Here is a 21,228-nt window from a genome sequence, read left to right on the forward strand (position 1 = left end):
GCCTCCCTCCCCTCCCCCTTTCTCTCCACTTCCTTCCAGCGTGTTCCCCTATCTCTCCTATCCATTTCCATGCAGCATGTTCCCCTCTCCCCTTCCCCTTTCTCTCCACTTCCCTTCAGCATCCTTCGCAGTCCAGCAGCCCCCTCCCTCCCTCCTGATTGCCGCCGTCCGGGCATCTTCCTCCCTCCCTTCCCCTTCGTGGTGATTTTCATTTTTTTGTCTCCCAGCTGCCCAAGCCTTTCATTAAGTCGCGTATGACTGCCTGAAACTTCTCTGACACAACTTCCTGTTTCCGGTTGCGTCCGAGGAGAAAATTCAAGCAGACGCTGCACGACTTAATGAAAGGTTCAGGCAGCTGGGAGACAAGAAAAATTAAAATCGCCATGAAGATGAGGGGAAGGGAGGGAGATGCCCAGATGGTGGCAATCGGGAGGGGGCTGCTGGACCACGTGATCAGTGGCCGCACACGTTCCCTCACTTCACTGCGGAGATAAGGCCATTCACCACTTCACGGGGCGGTGAATGGCCTTGTCCCCGTACCCGCAGCGACCACTTTTTTTCTCTCCTCATTTCGGCGGGTTACCCGCAGCTAGCTGTGGGTAACAGTCACCGTGTCTTCTCTACTCTAGATCAGACAATAGGCTGGTGATTCCATTTCCAAGGCTACTTTGACTAGACTTCCCTTTAAGGGGCAGTTATTGCTTAATAAGGCCCTCGACAACCTCATGAATTCTGTGGTGGACCATCACCCTAAGACCCTGCCTGTCAGCAGATCACCAAAGTTCTCTATCACCTCGACCACCACCAGTCTGTCTTACTTATCTCTTTAGATCTATCATCGCCATTTGACACAATAGATCACAAGCTTCTTCTGTCTTGTCTGAGTGAAATTGGTATTAAAGACCAGGTCTTAGACTGGTTTTTATCTTTTTTTACAGATCGTTCTTCCAAGGTAGTGTTCAATTCTACATCGTCTGACCCATTTACAACTGATTAAGGGATTCCTCGGGGTTCTATTTTATCTCCCCTACTTTTCAATATTTTTCTGGCCCCCCTTTTAACATTAGGGAATCCATCAGGTTCACAATGTTTGATTATTCCGATGATGTCCAACTAATACACCTGATAGATCTAAATAATTCTTCAAAAATAAAGTTTATAAACCAAAAATTAGAAAAGATTAACTCCTCGTTGAACATTGAAAAATCCAAAGTAATGATTTTTCCCAACAAGGAAGGACTTTCTTTGCAGATCCCTCTTACATTCAAATCTAATCTATTAAAACTGTACCTTCACTTAAATTACTTGGAGTAACTTTTGATAACAAATTTAATTATCATCTTCATATCAGTATAGTGGTCCAATGTTGCTTTTATCGGCTACGTATAATCAGATCATTATCGAAACTATTAGATGCCACATCCTTGAACATTTTGATTCACTCTCTCGTGATCTCATTTATTGACTATTGTAATGTCCTTTATAAAGGTATAACCAAAAAAGAAATATGAAGACTTCAGATAATACAAAACACCGCCGTAAAAATCATATTCAATGCAAAGAAATCCGATCATGTCACCCCCTTGTTGCAAGAAGTCCACTGGTTGCCAATGGAACACAGAATCACTTACAAAATTCTTCTGTTAACACTTAAGACTAGACAAAATAATCAACCTAAATTTATAAATAATCTTCTTACCCCTTAAGATCAACAGATAGACCTTTTCTCTATACCGTCACTGAAGTTTATAAATACAATGAGGTCTACTATCTTCTCTGTTACTGTCCCCTCTCTTTGGAATAGTATTCCAAATTATTTACGCGAAGAATCAAATCTTAATAACTTTAAGACAATGCTAAAGACATTTCTCTTCCTTGATGCCTTTGAGGCCTAACTGTCCTTTTAAGGGCAATTTGAGCGAAAATACTATTGAGTTTAACAGCAACCCTTCCTCTTGGTTTTTTCCTTAATTGTTCTCTTTTACTTTGCCTAATGTAGTTCTTGCCTTTTACCTTTTGTTCTTGTCTTTGTTTTTAATAGTTTTTATAGTTATAGTTTGGTGACGTATTGTCACCTCAAACTTGTATTTTAGTTAAAGTTTGTTCTCTGTTTTTACAAATTTGTACACCGCCTAGAAGGCTGATTGGGCGGTATAAGAAATTTTAAATAAACTTGAAACTAGAGTAGAGAATGGCACCCCGGTCCCCGCAGGAACTCAATTTCCCCATCCTGTCCCCATAAGTTTTGTTGCTATGTCTGTCCCTGCTCCATTCCTTTAAGTTCTTCCTTAACCACACAAGCCTCAAACACTTATGATTTTAAAGTGTTTGAGGCTTGTGCAGATGAGGATGGAGCTTGCAGGAATGGAGCAGAGGCAGGAAAAGAACTTGCTGGGATGGGAAAACGAGTTCCCACGGGGACAGGGGAAAAAAATTTGTCCGTGCCATTCTCTATTCTAGAGGTTCTGGTCATTCTAATTTTCGTAGCTCTAGGCAATTCCAACCATATGTGAGTGCCACTTCACAGAGATTTTCCCAGGGCTCCCGGTTCAGTTATGGCAGCTAAGGTGGTCCCAGACTTACACCTTCCATCCTGCACCCTCTGTGAAAAAGGCACAATGACACCAGGGTGCCCCTCTTCAGAAAGGTGGCAGACTCAGCGTTCCTGTCCATCTGGATTCACATTTCATTTGACCAGTGTATCTTGAACATTATTTGGTCAGGCTACAAGCTGGAATTTGCCATACCTCTGATGGACTGGTTTGTGGACTATCCTGTGAGATGGCTAGAGAAGGTACTCAAGGTTCAGAGCACTGTTTGACGTTTGCTGGATATTCAAGCTATAGAGCCAGTGATGCCTGACCTCTAGGGCTTATGCAAATACTCTATATACTTTATCATGCCAAAGAAAGGCGCCGAAGACTAGAGGTCTTAAATTTTTATTGTAAACCGGCCAGATACTTGTTGATTATTAAAAGTCAATAAACTTGAAACTAGATCTTCAGCACATGAATGTGGCTCTCAAGGTTCCACGCTTTCACATGGAGACGGTGCAATTGGTCATTGCAGTGATGGCCCCAGGAGAGTTCCTTGCCTCTCTGGATCTCAAGGAAGCCTACTTGCACAATCCAATTTTTCCAGCCCACCACAAATTCTGTCCTAGAACAGCATTACCAGTTCTTGGCTCTGCCCATTGCGCTGGCAATGGCTCCCCGTACCTTTACCAAGGTGATGGTGGTCGTAGCAGCTTACCTGCGAAAAATGGGTCTACAAGTTCACCCTTCCTTGGACGACTGGATGATCAGGGCTCCCTCATTGGTCAAGGGTCAGCACACAGTGGATCAGGTAGCAGATGTGTGTGGCTGTTGCTGCCCAGGAGCTGAGGTACACTGGAAGAAGGAGTTGCCGAGCCACAGGCAAGTGAAGGTGGCAGCAAATTCCAGATCCCAGGGCAAAAGGTCCACTCAAAATAAGAGGTTTGGCTACGCTACTGTGCTGAGCCCATTTCTAACATGGTAATATTTAAGACATTTTTCACTTTTTTTTTTTAGTCCATGCACTAATGTTATTAGTGTATGCTACCTGAAAAAAAGATCAAGGAGGATGAGGCCGGAGTAGTGGCCTTGGAATTTGGCCAGGAGCAGGCCATTGGAGACTCTGGCAAGGGCAGTTTCTGTAGAATGGAGAGGGCAAAAAGCTCACTTGAAGGGTGTGAGAAACAACAATCTCTCCCTGGATGAACTCAGGATGGACTCCAATGTGAATCAGCAAATAGTTTTGACTCTCTTGCATGAAAGGGTGTTGTACACACAGATTAGGCACACAAAACTGACAAGCTTTTCATTATATAATTTATTCTCTCATTCTGGTCCCTCCTGTCTAGGTGCCCATTGGTCAGGGTAGAGATAACTAACATCCTTAAACAACCTATCAACTGTTACTTACTCCCCCCCCCCTTCTGTTTACTTCGTTCACTACTCCTGCTCTTCCTCTCCTTTAGACAACCCTAACTTTATCTACTTTTACCCATATATGGTTTCATATCCTTCAGTTTGCTACTATCTATTCTGAAAGAGTCTGTGTTCTGTAGTTGCTGAGACAGAGAGATCTCAAGCAGCTGCATAGAAAGTCTTATCTCCCTCACCCTTCTTTCCCATGCAGCCTGTCAGTTCTTTCTCCCCTCTTTCCTCTCCTGCATGCATCTGCAACAAATGACACCAGGGTATTAGAAAAAGTATTATAAAGAACTCCCTTCCCACAAAGGGGATCAGGAATAGCTTGAGATGAAAGAAGTCAAAACAGCAGCAATGAACAGCACCTTCAAGTAGCTTGAATAAGAAGGGGAAGAGGGAGAGGGAGCGATAATTGGAGGAGCAGGTAGGGTCCAGCAAGGGGTGAGCAGCAGCATAACTAGAGCGTGTTTGAAGGCATCGGTTACAGATGCAGTAGACAGGGATAGGTTGATCGGAGAGATGGTGATCAGACAGAAGGGAGTGCGATCGGAGCAACAGGTGGCGAGTTTGAAGGAGGAGAGAAAAGGCGGCACAGCTAGGCGGAGGATCAGTGGGAGAAATTCTGTCGAGAGTTACTATTAATTATTTCTATAGCACTCTCGTCTTGGAAATACTCAGCAAAAATTGACATGCTATAAATGTAGAGGCTGTGCCCTATAGCTACGCCAGAAAACTTCCTCTTCGGTCCTCTGCCGATTCGCCCCCTATGACGTGCCGCCCTTTTGCTGTCTGGGCGGGATCAGCGGGATTCTGCTCCTATGACGTGCCGTTCTTTCGTTGTGTGGGCGGGAGCTGCTGTGTTCCAGCCTCTATGATGCGCCGTTCTTTTGCTGTGTGGGCGGGACCCGGCAGAGAAGTCGGCGGGGGGAACTCCGGCCAAAAGGGCAGAAGCGGTGGCAATCAAAGAAAGAAGAGCCCCTCCTCTAAAGGTGGTCCAGAATCCGCGGGATCCTGAAAATCCGGCGTTTGGAGCCGGATCCCCCAACGATGTTAAGCGGGAATCCGTGAAATCCTTGCTCCCTCGGGTGAGTGCAAAACTGCAAGCCCCGCTCAGCGCCGGCCCTGCTCCGAGGCGCGATGCAGCTCCCGAATCGGACCCAGCATGGTTCCACCGTCCTCGGCTCTCTCTTGCCTTCCTCGCTACACACCGAATCAGTTTTGTGGGAGCGACGTGATGTGCTCGTTCTCCTTCTGCCCCCCCCTCCCCCTAGTCCGCATCCCCACCCTGTGCTTTTTGGTAAAGTTTCAGCAGAGTTTGAACGCAGCCACACACCCGATTCCCAAGTGATCTTCCCGAAAAGCGTCCGGTCTCGCTCCCGCTCTCTCGAGCCCGGCACTGAATGCGTTAAGAGAGAGAAAAGGCAACCGGTAACCTCTTTTTTTTATTATTATTTATTTTGCAATGTAGTGAAACTGGAAAAGTGAGCGCACGAGGGAAACGCCTTCAGCGCTCCGGCGGTGCCCTTCCCGACTTTCAGCGCCGAGGCCCAGTCTTCGCCTTTGCTCAGGTGGGTGCAGAAGTTATAGTGCTGTATCTTGTTTAAAAGCAGACTGAAAACCCATCTTTTTCATATAGCTTTCAATCCTTAACCCAACTCCTCTGCCCTCCAACCCAGCCCGCTGATTAAACGTTCCCCTTAACTGTATCCATGACATCCTGTTTAGATTGTAAGCTCTTTCCAGCAAGGACTGTTTGGGCCCGATTCACTAACCTGCCCCATAGTGACCGATTGGTGGCAGGCTGACCAATTCAGGCTGGGACAATATTCAAATGGGGGCGATCAGAGGAATTACCCCCACCCACCGCATGGATCACTACTGAGCGATCCTGACGCATGCGCAGATCATCTTCTTTGCCTGATGGTCTGCGTATGCGTTTGCTGTCCTTGCTTTTTTATTTTTTTTTACTTCACTTTTACTCACAATCCCGTGGTTTTAACCTGTGGGTTAGAACCACGGGCTGCGCTGCAGGGAACGGGGGCTGAGCAGGGCGGTAAAAAGGCAGGAAAATCGGGGCTGAGCAGGGCGACAAAAAGGCAGAATCGGGGCTGAGAGCAGGGTTTTTGCACAAGCGACTGGTCTTCGGCAGACGCTTGTTTTTGGATCGGCCAGCCCAGTCGGTGTGCCTGAATTTTGTTAGGGAATCACGTCTTTCCTACTTTGCAGCTCATTTCCCCTCATTTGCATGCACAGATCGGAATCGGATTGACACAGAGGTTAGTGAATTGGGTCGGAGGAAAATCGGGTTGCAAACCGATCGGTGCATGATCAATTTGTTTTGTGAATCTAGCCCTTTGTGACTTTGTGTTGCGCTGCGTGCGTGTGGTAGCGCTATAGAAATAATTAATAGTAGTAGTACCATTAGCTGCGGCTTTCGGTTGTCCAGGAGCCGGGGTAGTTCTTGAGCCAGGTAGAAAAAGAGAGTTAAATGTAGACCAAGGAGAGCCATCTCCAGGCTAGGTATTGCAGATTTAATCTTAAAAACTAGAAGTTTCTTTATTGCCAAGTCAAACAGTTGCACATGTTAATTCATTAGTCCTTATATTTAATGTGATTTAGTAACCGCTTTTACGAAGAGATTCATCCAAGGGGATGTTCAGCTTGATGTACAGTACTTCTAGAAAAAAAACAAAACACTCTCCATAACAAACCTAGAATTAAACTCCATCCTATACCCCCTACAACCCAACTTAAAACTACTGGGAATAATAATAGACAAGGGCTGCACCATACAACTTCAAATCAGCAAAACAGTCCAGAAGGCATTCGCAACCATGTACAACCTAAGAAAACCCAGAAAATACTTCAACAAAGAACAATTCAGTCTTGTGGTCTAAGCACTAATCCTGGGCCTCCTGGGCTACTGTAACAGCCTATACCTGTCATGCCCCGCCTATACTTTAAAACAATTACAAACGGTGCAAAACACAGCTCTTAGATTGATATATTCATTGAAAAAATACGATCACATTACCACTGCTTACCAAGACTCACACTGGCTCCCAATACAAGCACGCATACAATATAAATTCTTTTGCACCCTCTTCAGAGCCCTAAATGGATCTGGTCCCAGCTACCTAAACAAACACCTGATCAGAAATAACACTTCAAGACCAAGGAGAACACAGGCTCTCTTCACCCATCCCCCAGCAAAAGGCGTACAAAGCAAAAAACTATATGACGAACTACTAGCGAAAATAGACTGCCACCTCTCTAAGCTACTGACCAAGACGACCAACTACAAAACATTCAGGAAACAACTGAAAACTATACTTTTCAAAAAATTTGTCAAATGAGCTAATCAAAAACCTTATAAACCCTCCCCCAAAACCCACTGCTCATGCTAGTCATCAATTCGTATAAGCTCACTCTATTAACACTGTAAGCTCCCTGGGAATGCCCAGGCCAACTCTTTTTGTAAACCACCTTGAACTGGAAGGTATTGGCGGGATAGAAAACACTAATGTAATGTAAGTATATCATTTTGTTAACAGCATAGCTAGCAACAGTGAAATGATCACATGGACATGTGAGCATAAATGAGATAAATATTTTCTTTGCCTTCCCTCGCATGGGGCCTATTATGTGTTTATAGCTATAATAAAACATTTTGGGGGCATCTTTCTGGAACTGAAGGATGGTGAGAGCTGTTAAGTGAGGTGAAGGAGATGCTTAAAGCAGGCAGCCAGTGTTGAAAAGAAAAGCCACAAAAAAGGTGTAGGCTTATCCTGGTAGCTCCTTATCCCAAAGGGTTTTCACACCAAGAGAAAACAATAACAGCTGGATTTTTGGTTAGTCCTCATTTTGAACTTATTTCCCAGAAGCTGTTGAATTTATAGTACTGATTCTACTTTCTGAAATCATAATGCACCATGAAGTTGTCAGAAATCCAGGTCTGGTCTAAAATCTTCCTTCTGGAGCTGGTCCGGGCCAGCCAATCCCGGACCTTCTCTCCAACGCCAGAATTGACGTCGGAAGAAGGCTTGTGGGTATGCGCCTGGCCCTTCCTTTCTTTGCGGCACTAGCGGGGCTGTAAGTAAATATAGTGGGCGAACGGTGGCGGCGCGCGGACAGGCGGGCGGGTGCTGGACCGGGAGGGGGGAGGAGGAATCGGCAGCGGGTCGGCTTGGCGGCAGGCAGGCTTTGGCGTGGCTTCGGGGAAAGGCAGGAAGTAATTAAATGCAGCTGGTGCAGGTCGGCTTGGGGGGGGAGGGAGGAAGGGGGCACTAAGGACACAGGAAGGGGCAAGCTAGGGGATGCCTTTCTGACCGACCCTCCCCCCTCAAGCAGGAGCAGCAGCGGACGGCCAGCAAGAGGCAGCGCTGCAGCTCCTGCTTTAGAAGGCATGGGGGAAGGGTCGGCCATTGAATCGGGAGGCCAATTTTTTAAAAAAATTGAATTGATTTGAATCGATTCACCTGGTTCGAATCGGGCAGCACTACTGCCCACCAATTCAACCAGCAGATTAACAGTTCCTTTCAACTGTATCCATGACATCCTGTTTGTCTATCTTATCTGTTTAGACTGTAAGCTCTTTCCAGCAGGAACTGCCGTCTTTGTGACTCTGTACAGCGCTGCATACATCTGGTAGCACTATAATAAATAATTAGTAGTAGTGTGAGAAACGCTGTCCACAGGATGAAAAAACATTCAGAGACTTACTGGATAAAGTAAGACTGGTGAAATTTATTTATGTTTTGGCCAAAAAGGGTGGCCTCTGCACAGACAAATGACAAAATGGACACACTTGGCATAGTACATTCATTGTACATATAGTAAGTACAATCTTAGCCCCTGCTGCCTGTCTGCTCATTGTTGGATAGGGCAGTACAGTTCATAACCTTTCAAATCCTGTCACACCTACCGTATTTTCACGCATATAACGCGCGCGTTATACGTGTTTTTACAAACCGTGCATAACCTTGTGCGGTATACGCGTGAGCGCGTTGTACAAAATTTTTTTTACATAGTTTCCCCCTCCCCGACGTCCAATTCACCCCCCCCCGCCGCAGGACCGCTCGCACCCCCACCCCGAAGGACTGCTTGCATGCACCCGCACCCCCAAGGACCGCTCGCACGCGCTCCCATCCGCACCCGCATCCCCACCCTGAAGGACCGCTCGCACGCACTCCCATCCGCACCCCCACCCTGAAGGACCGCTCGCACGCACTCCCGCCCTCTTGCCCCAGCCGACCGCGGCACCCCCGACACGATCGTGGCAAGAGGGAGCTCAAGCCCTCTTGCCCCAGCCAACCGCGGCACCCCCGACACGATCGTGGCAAGAGGGAGCTCAAGCCCTCTTGCCCCCCCCCCCGACACGATCGGGGCAAAAGGGAGCCAAAGCCCTCTTGCCCCGCCGACTCCCCAACTCCCTGACAATATCGGGCCAGGAGGGAGCCCAAACCCTCCTGGCCACGGCGACCCCCTACCCCCACCCCGCACTACATTACGGGCAGGAGGGATCCCAGGCCCTCCTGCCCTCGACGCAAACCCCCTCCCCCCAACGACCATGTGCCCAAGGCCCCGCCCCCAGGAGGGACCTAAGGCTCCCGGGCCTATTCTGATTGGCCCAGGCGCCTTAGGCCCCACCAGAAGGCGGAGCGTCGGGACAGATGGGCCAATCCGGCCTCATTCCGTTGTTGGCTGCCTGCCGGACAGGCGGGTTTGGCTCCCGTCTGTCCGGCCAACTACACAAAGGTACGGGGAAGGGGGGTGGGGGTCGGCCAGGGGGGTCGCGGGTCGGCTGGGGGGGGCGGGCGGGGTTTATTGGGGGGGGGGCGGTCATTGGGGGGAGGGGGTTTGCGTCGAGGGCAGGAGGGCCTGGGATCCCTCCTGCCGGTAATGTAGTGCGGGGTGGGGGTAGGGGGTCGCCGTGGCCAGGAGGGTTTCGCTCCCTCCTGGCCCGATATTGTCGGGGAGTTGGGGAGTCGGCGGGGCAAGAGGGCTTGGGCTCCCTTTTGCCCTGATCGTGTCCGGGGCGGGGGCAAGAGGGCTTGAGCTCCCTCTTGCCCCGATCGTGTCGGGGGTGCCGCGGTTGGCTGGGGCAAGAGGGCTTGAGCTCCCTCTTGCCCCGATCGTGTCGGGGGTGCCGCGGTTGGCTGGGGCAAGATCGTGTCGGGGAGTCGGCGGGGCAAGAGGGCTTGACGTTAGAGAAAGGGCGAACCGCTGGAAGAGGAAGCAGCGCAGGCGCATGGCTCACGGAAGGGCCGGGACCGCCAAGAGAAAGCAGCAGGACACCGGTAGGAGCTTCTACGTGATGGGGGGGTCGGGAGGCTGTGGGGGTGCGAGCGGTCCTTCAGGGTGGGGGTGCGGGTGGGAGTGCGTGCGAGTGGTCCTTCGGGGTGGGGGTGCGAGCGGTCCTGCGTTGGGGTGAATCGGACGTCGGGGGGGGGGGGGGGGCATCAGGTTTTCAGGGTGGGGACAGGACTTCAAGGGGGAGAGGAGAGTCGGGGCGGGCGAAAGGAGAGTCGGGGTGGCCAGAGGAGAGTCGGGGCGGGCAAAAGGAGAGTCGGGCAGCATGCGCGGTATACGGGTGTGCGCGTTATATAAAAATTTCTGTACATAAATTTGTGTTTTCCGCGCGCTATACCCGTGTGCGCGTTTTACACGGGTGCGCGTTATCTATGTGAAAATACGGTACTTCTGTCTCTATGCCCCTAATTACTTTTTCCCATTCTCCTTATTCTCTAGACCCCGACCATATTTACAGTTGCCCATATTTGGGCACTCCCTCCTCCCCTCACATGCTTGCCCCTCACGTGTCATGCTTAGATCAAATTATTAAGTAATAGTCCTTGTGGTTAGTTCTGCTGACACCTCTAATTCAATGTTCACTTCACTGTAGGCATGTATTCTGTGTCCCAGGAATGCTCCCCCTCCCACCTTTTGAGTCAGCAATACTTCTTACTGTTATGTGCACAGTGTTAAACAAATTCCTTCTGTTGGAATTTTACCAGTATTTCATTTAGTTTTTATTACCACTTATTAATATATCCTTATTTGTATAATGTTACCTCCCCAGGGTATTTATTATGACACTCTTGCCCTATTAGAATTATATGTATTAGTAATATATTTTAGTTGTGTTCTCTCTGTTTTTGGTTTATCACACCTGGTTAAATGTAATTGTTATATCCTTCAATGTGTTTACCCCTTTGTATTATCTTGCAACAATTAACGCTGTTAGAAAATATATTAGTATTTTAATGTCTCACAATTTCTTTTTTCATACTTATGTTAATTTTGCATTATTTTATTGTAATGAACTGCTTTCAGTTCTGATAACATTACCTCTACTTGATTCCCATTATCAGGGAGTTTATTAATTCTCTGTTGTAATAACATCACTTTTACCAAATTTTCATGTACAGATGATTCGCTCTCATTTCTTCTTTTTCTCCTCTTAATAGGAGCAGATTACATACCGACTCCTGTGTTTTCAGTGTCATTTGTTTAATTGCAGTTTCTTTTAGCTTTTGTGTCATACTTCTCACACATAGAATTATACAACACCCTAGAGATATTAGTACCACAATTAATGAAGTGAGTGCATTTATTACCACCCCTTTCCAATTTCCAAACCAGGCATCCAGCCATCCTGTGAGTAAGATATCTATACCTGAATACTCTTGTTTAAACCTTGCAAAGCCTTAGTGATTGCTCCATCAGATGCTATGTTATTGGGAATGAAAATACTTCCCCTTTTTCTGCTAACATTATGTCTAAAACCATTCTATTTTCCCAAGCCATTTGGCTGGTGACATCAAGTTGTTCAGCTGTACTTTTTACCGCATCCCTTGTATAGTTTATGAACCTCTGTCTACATTTTTATTTATTGTAACGCATCAAAAAAGTGCCTCAAATCCTGATACTATTTGGTTTCTGGCTTTAAACTTATTGGGGAACCCCTATAGCATTTATATATATGCTATCATCAAAAGAAGTGCTTAGTGTATTTCGTTTAACTCTACTGTGTGTCTCACTCTGATTTTTCTCAAAAGCTAGTGTGAATGGTATAGCCAATTGTACAAGTGCACAAGTACCCTTCCATTTTGGGGGAAGTATCGGTCTTAGGGTCTTCCCTCCACAATACTACCGCAGATCAGCTCTTGGCACCACAAGAGCTGAGTAGTTCTTTTCCTGTAACATAAAAGGTATTAATGCAAGTTGTTAGTTAACCCAGGTTCTATGTGAACTCTTCCCCCTGCTATGAGAGGCGGGCAGTGTGGTTCCCACTTACCATGGAGAACACAGGTGGCACCTTTCTATCATTTAGGTGCAATGCAGGTAACATCCGGGAAAGTGCCTGGCATTCTTTCTTTTCCCAGGCATTAATGTATTGATACAGTGCCATCATGTACTGCATTCTGTGTGGTTCTTCTTTTCCCACCCCAAAGGAAAAGGTACTTCTTGGGCCACTGGACGTCCAGTGGCACAAGCATAGCAGTGCTCTTATGCAAACTTTTCACAGTAATTTAACCCATTTTACTCAAGCATTTGAGCCTCTCTATGGTCTGTTTTAAGTCTTTTACTTCTATGACCTGAACTACCATTGAATTATTGAGAGGCTGGAAAGGTGTATGCCTATGTTCAGAAAGTTGGTTCTCAGTGTGTCTGACTACCTTACTCTTTTCTGCCCTAATTCTAAAACATGCCACAGGATCTTTCCCCGTAACCAAAATCCCCATCCCAAATAAACTTTATTCTTTTATACCGCCATAACCAAAAGTTCTAGGCGGTTTACACTAAAAAGAGCTGGACAGTCCGCGAAATACAATAATACAGTAAAAAATACAAATATTTGTAAAATAGAATTTCAATAATAAAACTCACTAAGTAATAAACTTATCGAACAAAGTGGTCTTAATTAAGTTCCGAAAACAGCAATAGGATAACATAGCTTGCTGAATACATTTACCTAACCAAGATTGTTGCCTACCAGCTTGAAATGCTAAGGTCCTATCTACACCCATTAATTTTTGGATAAGCAACTAAGTAGAAGTTTCTAGTTTCTCTTGATGGTCTATGCAACACAAAAAGAGGAGACAATCCCGATATCAGCTTAAAGCAGATACAGGAAAATTTGAATAATACTCTTGCCTCCAAAGGCAGCCAATGAAGTAAACGATAATATGGACTAATTGTTCCTGATTCTGTCCTTCGATTTGTTTTTGTCATGAGGTTTTCTTAATGGTCATATAAATTGTATTACACTGTCTATTTTCACATTTAGGATTCGGATATCCCTTTACAATGGAAATGATATCCTTTACCCTAGAATGCAACTTGGGTGGTCCAACATACCTGTCCCCAATTGGGACATGAAGTGTTCAGACACATTATTTTTCTTCTAGACTGTACCTTTTTTGTCTTGATACACCTGCACAGTCCATTAGATAGCATGCATCAAACTGTGGATTGTTACTCTTTTACCATGATAGTAAATTGTACCTATTCAGAGAGTTCAGTGTGTGTGTCCCTCTGTACTTCCATACTGAGAAAGTGATATCCCCCTGTACGGTGCAAAATATAAAGATAGTGGATGTAAATTTCAAAAAACTACAATAACTACATTAAAAGTTAACATCTGTTGTATCATTCTCTCCCTCCTTCCCATATTCAACATCTCACTTCTCCCTTCCCCAATGCAGCTTTCTCTCCTTTTCTCTGCCATGTTTAGCATAGTGGGTCTGCCTGCCACTTCTTGAAGATTCCAAACTTGCTGATGCATCCAGTGGGACAAGTCTCTCTCCAGGCTTATTCGACCGAGTCAAGTAGTAGTTTTTTGTTGTTGTTTTTTTTGTAGTGGAGGAGGGGCTGTTCCAGGGTAGCCCAAATTCTTTGTTATACACTTTTACTGAATTTGTATTTGAAATTCTAGTGCAATGTCTAGTGGTCCTGAACCATAGGGTTTTGCATCTGAACCTGCAAATTGCTTGCAGAAAACTGTCAATCATCTTTTCAACTCCATCTCCTTCCCAGGGAGCTGGTCCTGCTCCCTCAGTTTGTTTTTTGCAAACATGTTGCTCAGAAGTGTTTCTGCTCTGCGGTTTTATTATTTTCAGGTATTTTTTCAAAATGTTTTATTGGAGGCTTGGTGTCTAGAATTTCCACTTGTTGGGTCCTCTGCCTGGGAGAAGAAACAGACCTGCATTGCGGAGGTCTGCTGCTAGCAGGATCAGCTCTTGGGGACACCTAGCTAGCCAGCCTGCTTTTGTATTTTTGAAGCTCAGGGGCTGTCTCCTGCGTAGCTGCTCACATCCCTGATTTATTCAGGAGCTTGAGCACAGGCTGTTTGGCAGCTCCTCGGCTTGACCAGGATTAATATTGGGCTGGCTGCATGGTCTCCTCCTCCCCCCCCCTTTAAGACGAAGTTTTCCAAGGGTTCAGGTTCAGTCCAATTGGCAGCCTGAAGACCAGGTTCATCCAGCAACTCTGTGAGGCAGATTTCTTCTCCCATTTGTTCCAGCTGAATTATGTGCTAAAGCAGGCAAGCACCACATGGTACATTGAGTAAGGCTATTATAGCCTATGGGGAAAATTGGAGGAAGGGGTTCTTGAAAAGTTAAATTTGAAAGTTTCTGCACCCAGAGCCTAGGTTCCCCTCTTCTAAAACCCCTTTCCCTGTGGTTTTTGTCCTCAAGGGAAGTCTCTATAGGCCATTTTTGGTATAATTTTGTTGGTGTCAGCCAGCTTGGATTTTTAAACTCCTTCCCCCCCCCCCCCCAAAGCCCTGTCTGCCTCAAAAGCCCTCAGTTTTGCTTAAACTTGACAGGGCTGTTCCCCTCAGACCTTCCTACCCATAAATTATGCCAGGTTTGCGCTGGACAGATGACTGAGGAATGTCTATGACCTGCGTGTACTGGAGGGACAGGAGCCTTGGGCTCCTCTGAATCTTCCAGGATTAGGGATCTGCAGGAGGTGTGTTTCCAGTGGAAGAGACCCTTTCCAGCCTGCATTGGCCAAGTTCAGGCACATGGGGTTCACAGTTCCAGGAGGACTGGCAGGGTGTACCTGCCTGGGTCCTCGAGACCCCCAATGCAAGACTTCACCCTGGATTTTGTGAACCTCATATGGAATGCCTAGTTGAACTGTGTTGGCACAGGGGAGCTCTCAGCATACGGCCTGGTCTGACAAGGGCACAGGCTTGGACCAGAAGGTTCAGTTTGACAGACTGGGAGGATGGAAAGTCCGAGTCCATGCCACTGTTGTCCCAGGATAAAGTTTTGCTGACAGTCTGACTCTTTACATAAGAGTGGTGGTCAAGAAGTGGCAGTGACCCTGGATCAGGGGGAAGACCCCACAGTGTGTTGGCTTTTCAAAGCCTCTGCACTCTCGGGCATTATTTCCACCTTGCTGAGGAAATTGAAGCTGGAAGTTTCTCTAGCTCCCTTGTATCAGTGTTCAATTATGAGCAGCTCTGTTGCTCCAACAGCATGCCTTTCCTTGCATCTGGACATCACAAAACTGGTCATGTACCACTGGGAGTCTCCAGAGAGGTCCCTGTAGGTGACTAAGTCTATGTTCAAGCTTTACCCGATGGCTCTAGATTTCCAGAAGCTGTTTGTTCAGCCAAAGGTAGATTTGCTGGTGGCACAGGTCACCAAGCAAACATCCCTGCCTAGCAAAGGAGGTGTGATATTAAAGGATCTCGGGACCATAAAGTGGATTTGCTCCTTTAAGAGGCAATTTGAAGCCTTGGCCCTAAGGATTAAGGCGGACACCCAGTTCAGGATTATTGGACACTGGGCAGAGCAGAAGTGGACCATAAATCTCCTGAAACTCAGAGCCATTCGACTAGTGCTTCAGGCACTGGAAAAGTCTCTGTAAGGCAAGGCAGTCAGTCTTCTTGGACAATGCGACAGCGGTGGCCTATGTCAACAGGCAAGGAGTCACCAGAAGCGCCCAGTTGACACCTAGAGGCTCAACTCCTTTTTTGGTGGGCAGAAACTCATTAGCGGGCTCAACCACACACATAGCAGGAGTGGAAAATGTGTAGGCTAACTTTCTCAGTTAGCAGACGCTTGACCTGGGTAATGTTTTGGTCCAGCTGGGCATTCAACACCATATTTCCCCAGTGAGTGCCTCCACAGATTGATCTGATGGCCTTGGCAACAAGCACAAAAGACGATTCGCTTTTATAGCCAAAGATGCAAGCCTAGAAGTGAAGGGTTGGCCACATTAGTTCAACTGTGGCTGAAGAATGAACTCTTCTATATACATGCTTCCCCCATGGCTCATGCTTGGTCGAATCATTCACAAGATTGTGAGTCATCCTGGGTTAGTAGTCTTTGTGGAGCCCAATAGGCCCCACAGGCCGTGATATGTGGACTTAGTCCATCTCCAGAGGGACCAAGACCTCAGACTACTTGCCCAAGTGGACCTTCTCACTCAAAGACCTATACCTATCAAGAATCCGAAACACTTTAGGCTTGCGGCATGGCTCTTGAGCTTGCAGCCCTGACAAGCAAGGGTTATTCGGACATAGTCATCGCCACTGTGCTCAGAGCTAAGAAGCTGTTGACGGTGGCATCCTATGCTAAGGCCTAGAAGTCCTTTCGGTGCTGGTGTGCTCCAATTTCAGTAGTCTTGGACTTTTTGCAGGAAGGACTTCAGAAGGGTCTGGCCAAATCTCTGAAAGTGCAAGTAGCAGGCCTTTCCTGTTTCCAAGCACGGGAGACAGAAGCTCCCTGGCCTCTCACCCAGATGTCTGGTTCATTTAAAGAGGCTTTTCAGTTGCGCTCTCCAGTGCGTCCCCATTTCCCTTCCTGGAATCTTAACACCATTTTGCAGGGTCTCTGTGGACCTCGATAATGAGCCCTTAAAGGAGGCTTCCTTCTGGATCTTACAGTTAAGATGGTGTTGTTTACATTGGAAAGACAAGTCACAGAGTTGGAAGCTCTTTTCTGCAAGGAGCCATTCCTCAAAATTACAGAAGCAGGGCTCTCCTTATGCACAGTTCCATTCTTTTTACCAAAAGTTGTCTCAGCCTTCTATATTAATCAGGAGGTCTGCTTGCCTGTTTTCTACCCTACAGTGTCGAAGGAAAAGAACAGGCTTTACATTTGCTGGATGTCAAGCGGACTCTCCTCAGGTACCTTGAAGTTACCAATGAGTTTTGCATCTCAGATCATCTTATTGTTCTGACTTGTCATGCCAAGAAAGGGAGGCTGGCATCTAAAGCCTCGTTTTCCTGATAGATTAAAATGGCTATTTCTTCTGTGTATGTGGACTTCAGTAAGCAGCCGCCAATCACATAAAAAAGCTCACTCTACCAGAGGAATTACTACCTCATGGGCAGAGACTAGGGCTGTCTCACCCAAGGTTCTATAGGGTGGATGTGGCAGCCAGGGAAAACTCCGCTTTCAGAAACTCCGTTCTGAAGGCAGACTCCATGGGACTGCCCTAAGACTCTGGGGACTGCTTTGGTACGTCCCTATGGTTCAGGACCACTAGACACGTTGCACTAGAGCAGGGGTAGGCAATTCGGTCCTCGAGAACCGGAGCCAGGTCAGGTTTTCAGAATATCCACAATAAATATGGATGAGATAGCTTTGCATCTCAAGGAGGCAGTGCATGCAAATCCATCTCAAACCTATTCATTGTGGATATCCTGAAAACCTGACCTGGCTCCAGCTCTCGAGGACCGGAATTGCCTACCCCTGCACTAGAGCACAGGTGTCAGTCGGTCCTCGAGGGCCACAATCCTGTCGGATTTTCAGGATTTCTCCAATGAATATGCATGAGATCTATTAGTATACAATGAAAGCAGTGCATGCAAATAGATCTCTTGCATATTCATTGGGGAAATCCTGAAAACCCGGCAGGACTGTGGCCCTCGAGGACCAACTTTGACACCCCTGCACTAGAGAGACAGATTAGGTTCTTAACTTAATAATCTTGTAGATGTCTAGTAGTCTTGAAGCCCCACCCTGTATATGGGCTTCACCTGCCTTCTGTCTTGAAATCAGTTCTAGACAGATCTTTGTCTTCAGGTGAGCTGAAAAAAAATTTAAAGGGAACATTTCTTGAGAGTGTATAGCCTGCTTCAAGTCTTTGCTGGATAGCGGGACATGCGCATAACTTTGAGCTTTCTATAAGATTAGTGTTGATTGCACAAGATTTCTGTGTTTTTATAGCAGCTGCTTGAATGTTTGTTGGTAATGTTACAGAGCAGAACAGAATTGTACTGTTGGGGATTCTTCCCCATTTCCCTCCTTCAGTTATGTTTTTCATTACAATGCTATTTGATCGCTTTTGTACGAACTGAGGGTGCAGGAGCAGCTCCCTGGGAAGGAGATGCAATTGAAAAGATTGACAGTTTTCTGCAAGCAATTTGTGGGTTTAGATGCAAAACCCTATGGTTCAGAACCACTAGACACATTTACAAGAGAATATTATTGAGATAAGAACCTAATCTTTCTTTGGGATCAAGATGGCTTCTATGTGAGACATGTTGAAGGCATGATCTGGAGATTTTCATATTGATTGACAGCTTACTTTCTTTTTTTTTTTTTACCTTTTTCTTCTATGCCTAATCGGAGCAAAGATTCAGGGAACCCTCCCGTACAATCTGCTGTTTCTTTACATCAATACATCATTTGTTAACTCCTCCATAGCCACTGTCAAGGCTTGGAAGAACCCTGACTTGTCTTGTGAGCTTTCATTGACCACCCAGTGGTCCTGAGCCCCATTCTCAATAAATGGCATTCAGTTAATGCGTTGTATGGAAGGGCCTGAAATAAACCTGTTTATTAATAAAGCACAATAAGGTTTTGCACTTAACAACACAAACAACAAAAATTAACACACAGTGAATATAAAGACTGTTCCCTGCAGATACCACAGAAAAGTTCCTTCGCATTATTTTCATTGCAATTACTGGAGATGGAATTAATACTCTCTTTTGAAGACATAAATACATTTATGCAAACTGCATGTGAAATTTACACACCATGGAATTAGTTATTATGTGCATGTACAATTACCTGCCTAATTAATGATTGTGTAATTCTCCATAATTTGCCCAAGACAGTCGAAACTCCTGCCAAACCCATCTAGATTTTCCAATTCTTCTCCACTTAATGCAGAAGTGTTGCAGTCTTTCAAAATAGTGGCATGTGACCCTTAATAGTGCTAGGGATCAGTGTGTCAAATAAGACAGTGCTCAGAAGCACTCTAGTGGTGTATTGGAATGTACCAAAAGGGGTCATGGACCACCATTTTGAAAGGTGGCAGTGCCAAAGGCAGGAGTGACGACTGGATATGACACCCATCTGTAGAGGTGGGGGAGAGTGAGAGTCTGGTGGTGGACACTCGGGAAACTGGATTTTTTTTTTTAAATAGGAAGAATTGTGAGGAGTTGTGAAGGACATCTTTGTGTGGGGGAGGTAGAGGGGGGTTGTAGGGAAGTCATTGGACCAGCATGAATATTTTTGGGTGGTTTGAGGGTGGGAGGTGCAAGGGGGCCAGTATGATTTTTTTTTTTATCGGGGGGGGGGGGGGTAAAAAGTTTGGATGAATCATGCAAGGGAGCCACTTGAGTCGTCATGGGTTTTTGGAAGAAAAAAAAAAAAATTTCTGTTGAAATCTCCAGACAGCTATCTTTTCAATATCAATTTTTATATTCTGGAAAAATGTTTCTATGCTCTACAATATTTTAAAGTCGGTGGCTCCTACTGTTAAAAATCAAGTTCAATCTTCTAATCCTCTGCCTACAGTTCAAGAACTTGCAACTTACTTTATGGAGAAAGTAAAAAACATTAGGGAAAGCTTTACTATGAATAGACAGATGATGAATGATCAAGAGCTACTGAACATAACATAAGAACATAAGCAATGCCTCCACTGAGTCAGACCCGAGGTCCATCGTGCCCAGCAGTCCGCTCACGCGGCAGCCCAACAGGACAATTTCATCTTCCTTTTCTTGAAGAACTTGAATCTCTTATTAAGACTATTAACACAAAGGATACACAATCTGAATCAATTCCTCCTTTTATTCTCAAGCGGTATTTTGATATTTTTGGCCCTTCAATACTTTTTCTAATCAACGAAAGCTTACAGCAAAGCCTTATGCCTATGGCTTGGAAGACAACAACTATTTGTCCTATTATTAAAGACCAAAAAATAAGTACTGAAGAGAAATCAAATTATAGGCCAATTTCAAATATCCCATATCTGGCAAAACTAACGGAGAAAATAGTATTTAACCAAGTATCAAACTTTATAGAACAAACAAATATTTTACACCCTAATCAAATGGGTTTCCGACAATATCACTCAACTGAACATTCTCTGATTGGTATGTCAACTTCTATACTCTACCACCTGGATCATCACTCATCTGTTCTTTTGATTTCAATTGATCTTTCGTCAGCATTCGATACAATTGATCACAATCTCTTAATAGATAGACTCCAATCTATCGGCATCACGGATCAGGTCCTGCTTTGGTTTAGATCTTACTTAGACAATCGTTCTTCAATAGTATCCTTTAACAATAGAACCTCTGCTAGTTTTACAGTTACGTATGGTATTCCACAAGGTTCTATTCTTTCTCCTCTTCTGTTCAATATATTTCTTGCACCTCTCATGACTCTTTGCCAGTCTATTTGCTTCTCCGTATTTGCTTATGCGGATGATATACAGCTTTTACATCCACTTGACCCCAACAGTTCTTCTGAAATATCAGCTATTAATGAGAAATTAAAACAGATTCACTTATGGCTTGACACCAATAGACTATCCCTCAATATCAATAAAACAAATATGCTCTTCCCTTGGAAAGATAATCATAAACTCACCTTTCCAATTTCCATCAAAGGTGTTACCCTTAAGCAAATAAATAAAATTAGAATTTTAGGGGTTATTTTTGATGAAAAATTAACCTACCATGACCATATTAGCCATGTTGTCAAAGCTACCTTTTTTAGACTTCGCCAAATTCGCTCAATATCCAAATTTTTATGTCCAAAATCATTCAAATTTTTATGTCCAAAATCATTGAATATACTAATTCATTCAATGATTATCTCAAAAATTGACTATTGCAATGCTTTATTTAAGGGAATGGCGCAAAAGGAAATTAGGCAGCTGCAGATCATCCAGAATGCTTCCATTAAACTTATTATGAAAGCAAAGAAGTTTGATCATGTAACCCCTTTACTTCAAAAAGCTCATTGGCTTCCAGTGTCTCATCGTATTCTATATAAGTATG

At 45.4% G+C, this 21,228-nt stretch overlaps 1 protein-coding gene across 1 annotated transcript in view; it reads left to right on the plus strand.

Annotated features, from left to right (window-relative positions):
• Nucleotides 1-4,838: 4,838 nt before the first annotated feature.
• Nucleotides 4,839-21,228, plus strand: part of SMAGP (small cell adhesion glycoprotein) — a 73,540-nt gene continuing 57,150 nt past the window's right edge. The window contains exons 1-2 of the mRNA XM_033938585.1: nt 4,839-5,038; nt 5,422-5,521. The gene's annotated coding sequence lies outside the window, so the exon portion shown is untranslated. The remainder of the gene's footprint in view (nt 5,039-5,421; nt 5,522-21,228) is intronic.

This window comes from Geotrypetes seraphini, chromosome 3, assembly GCF_902459505.1.
Source record: "Geotrypetes seraphini chromosome 3, aGeoSer1.1, whole genome shotgun sequence".
In the NCBI taxonomy this organism is placed as follows: Eukaryota; Metazoa; Chordata; class Amphibia; order Gymnophiona; family Dermophiidae; genus Geotrypetes; species Geotrypetes seraphini.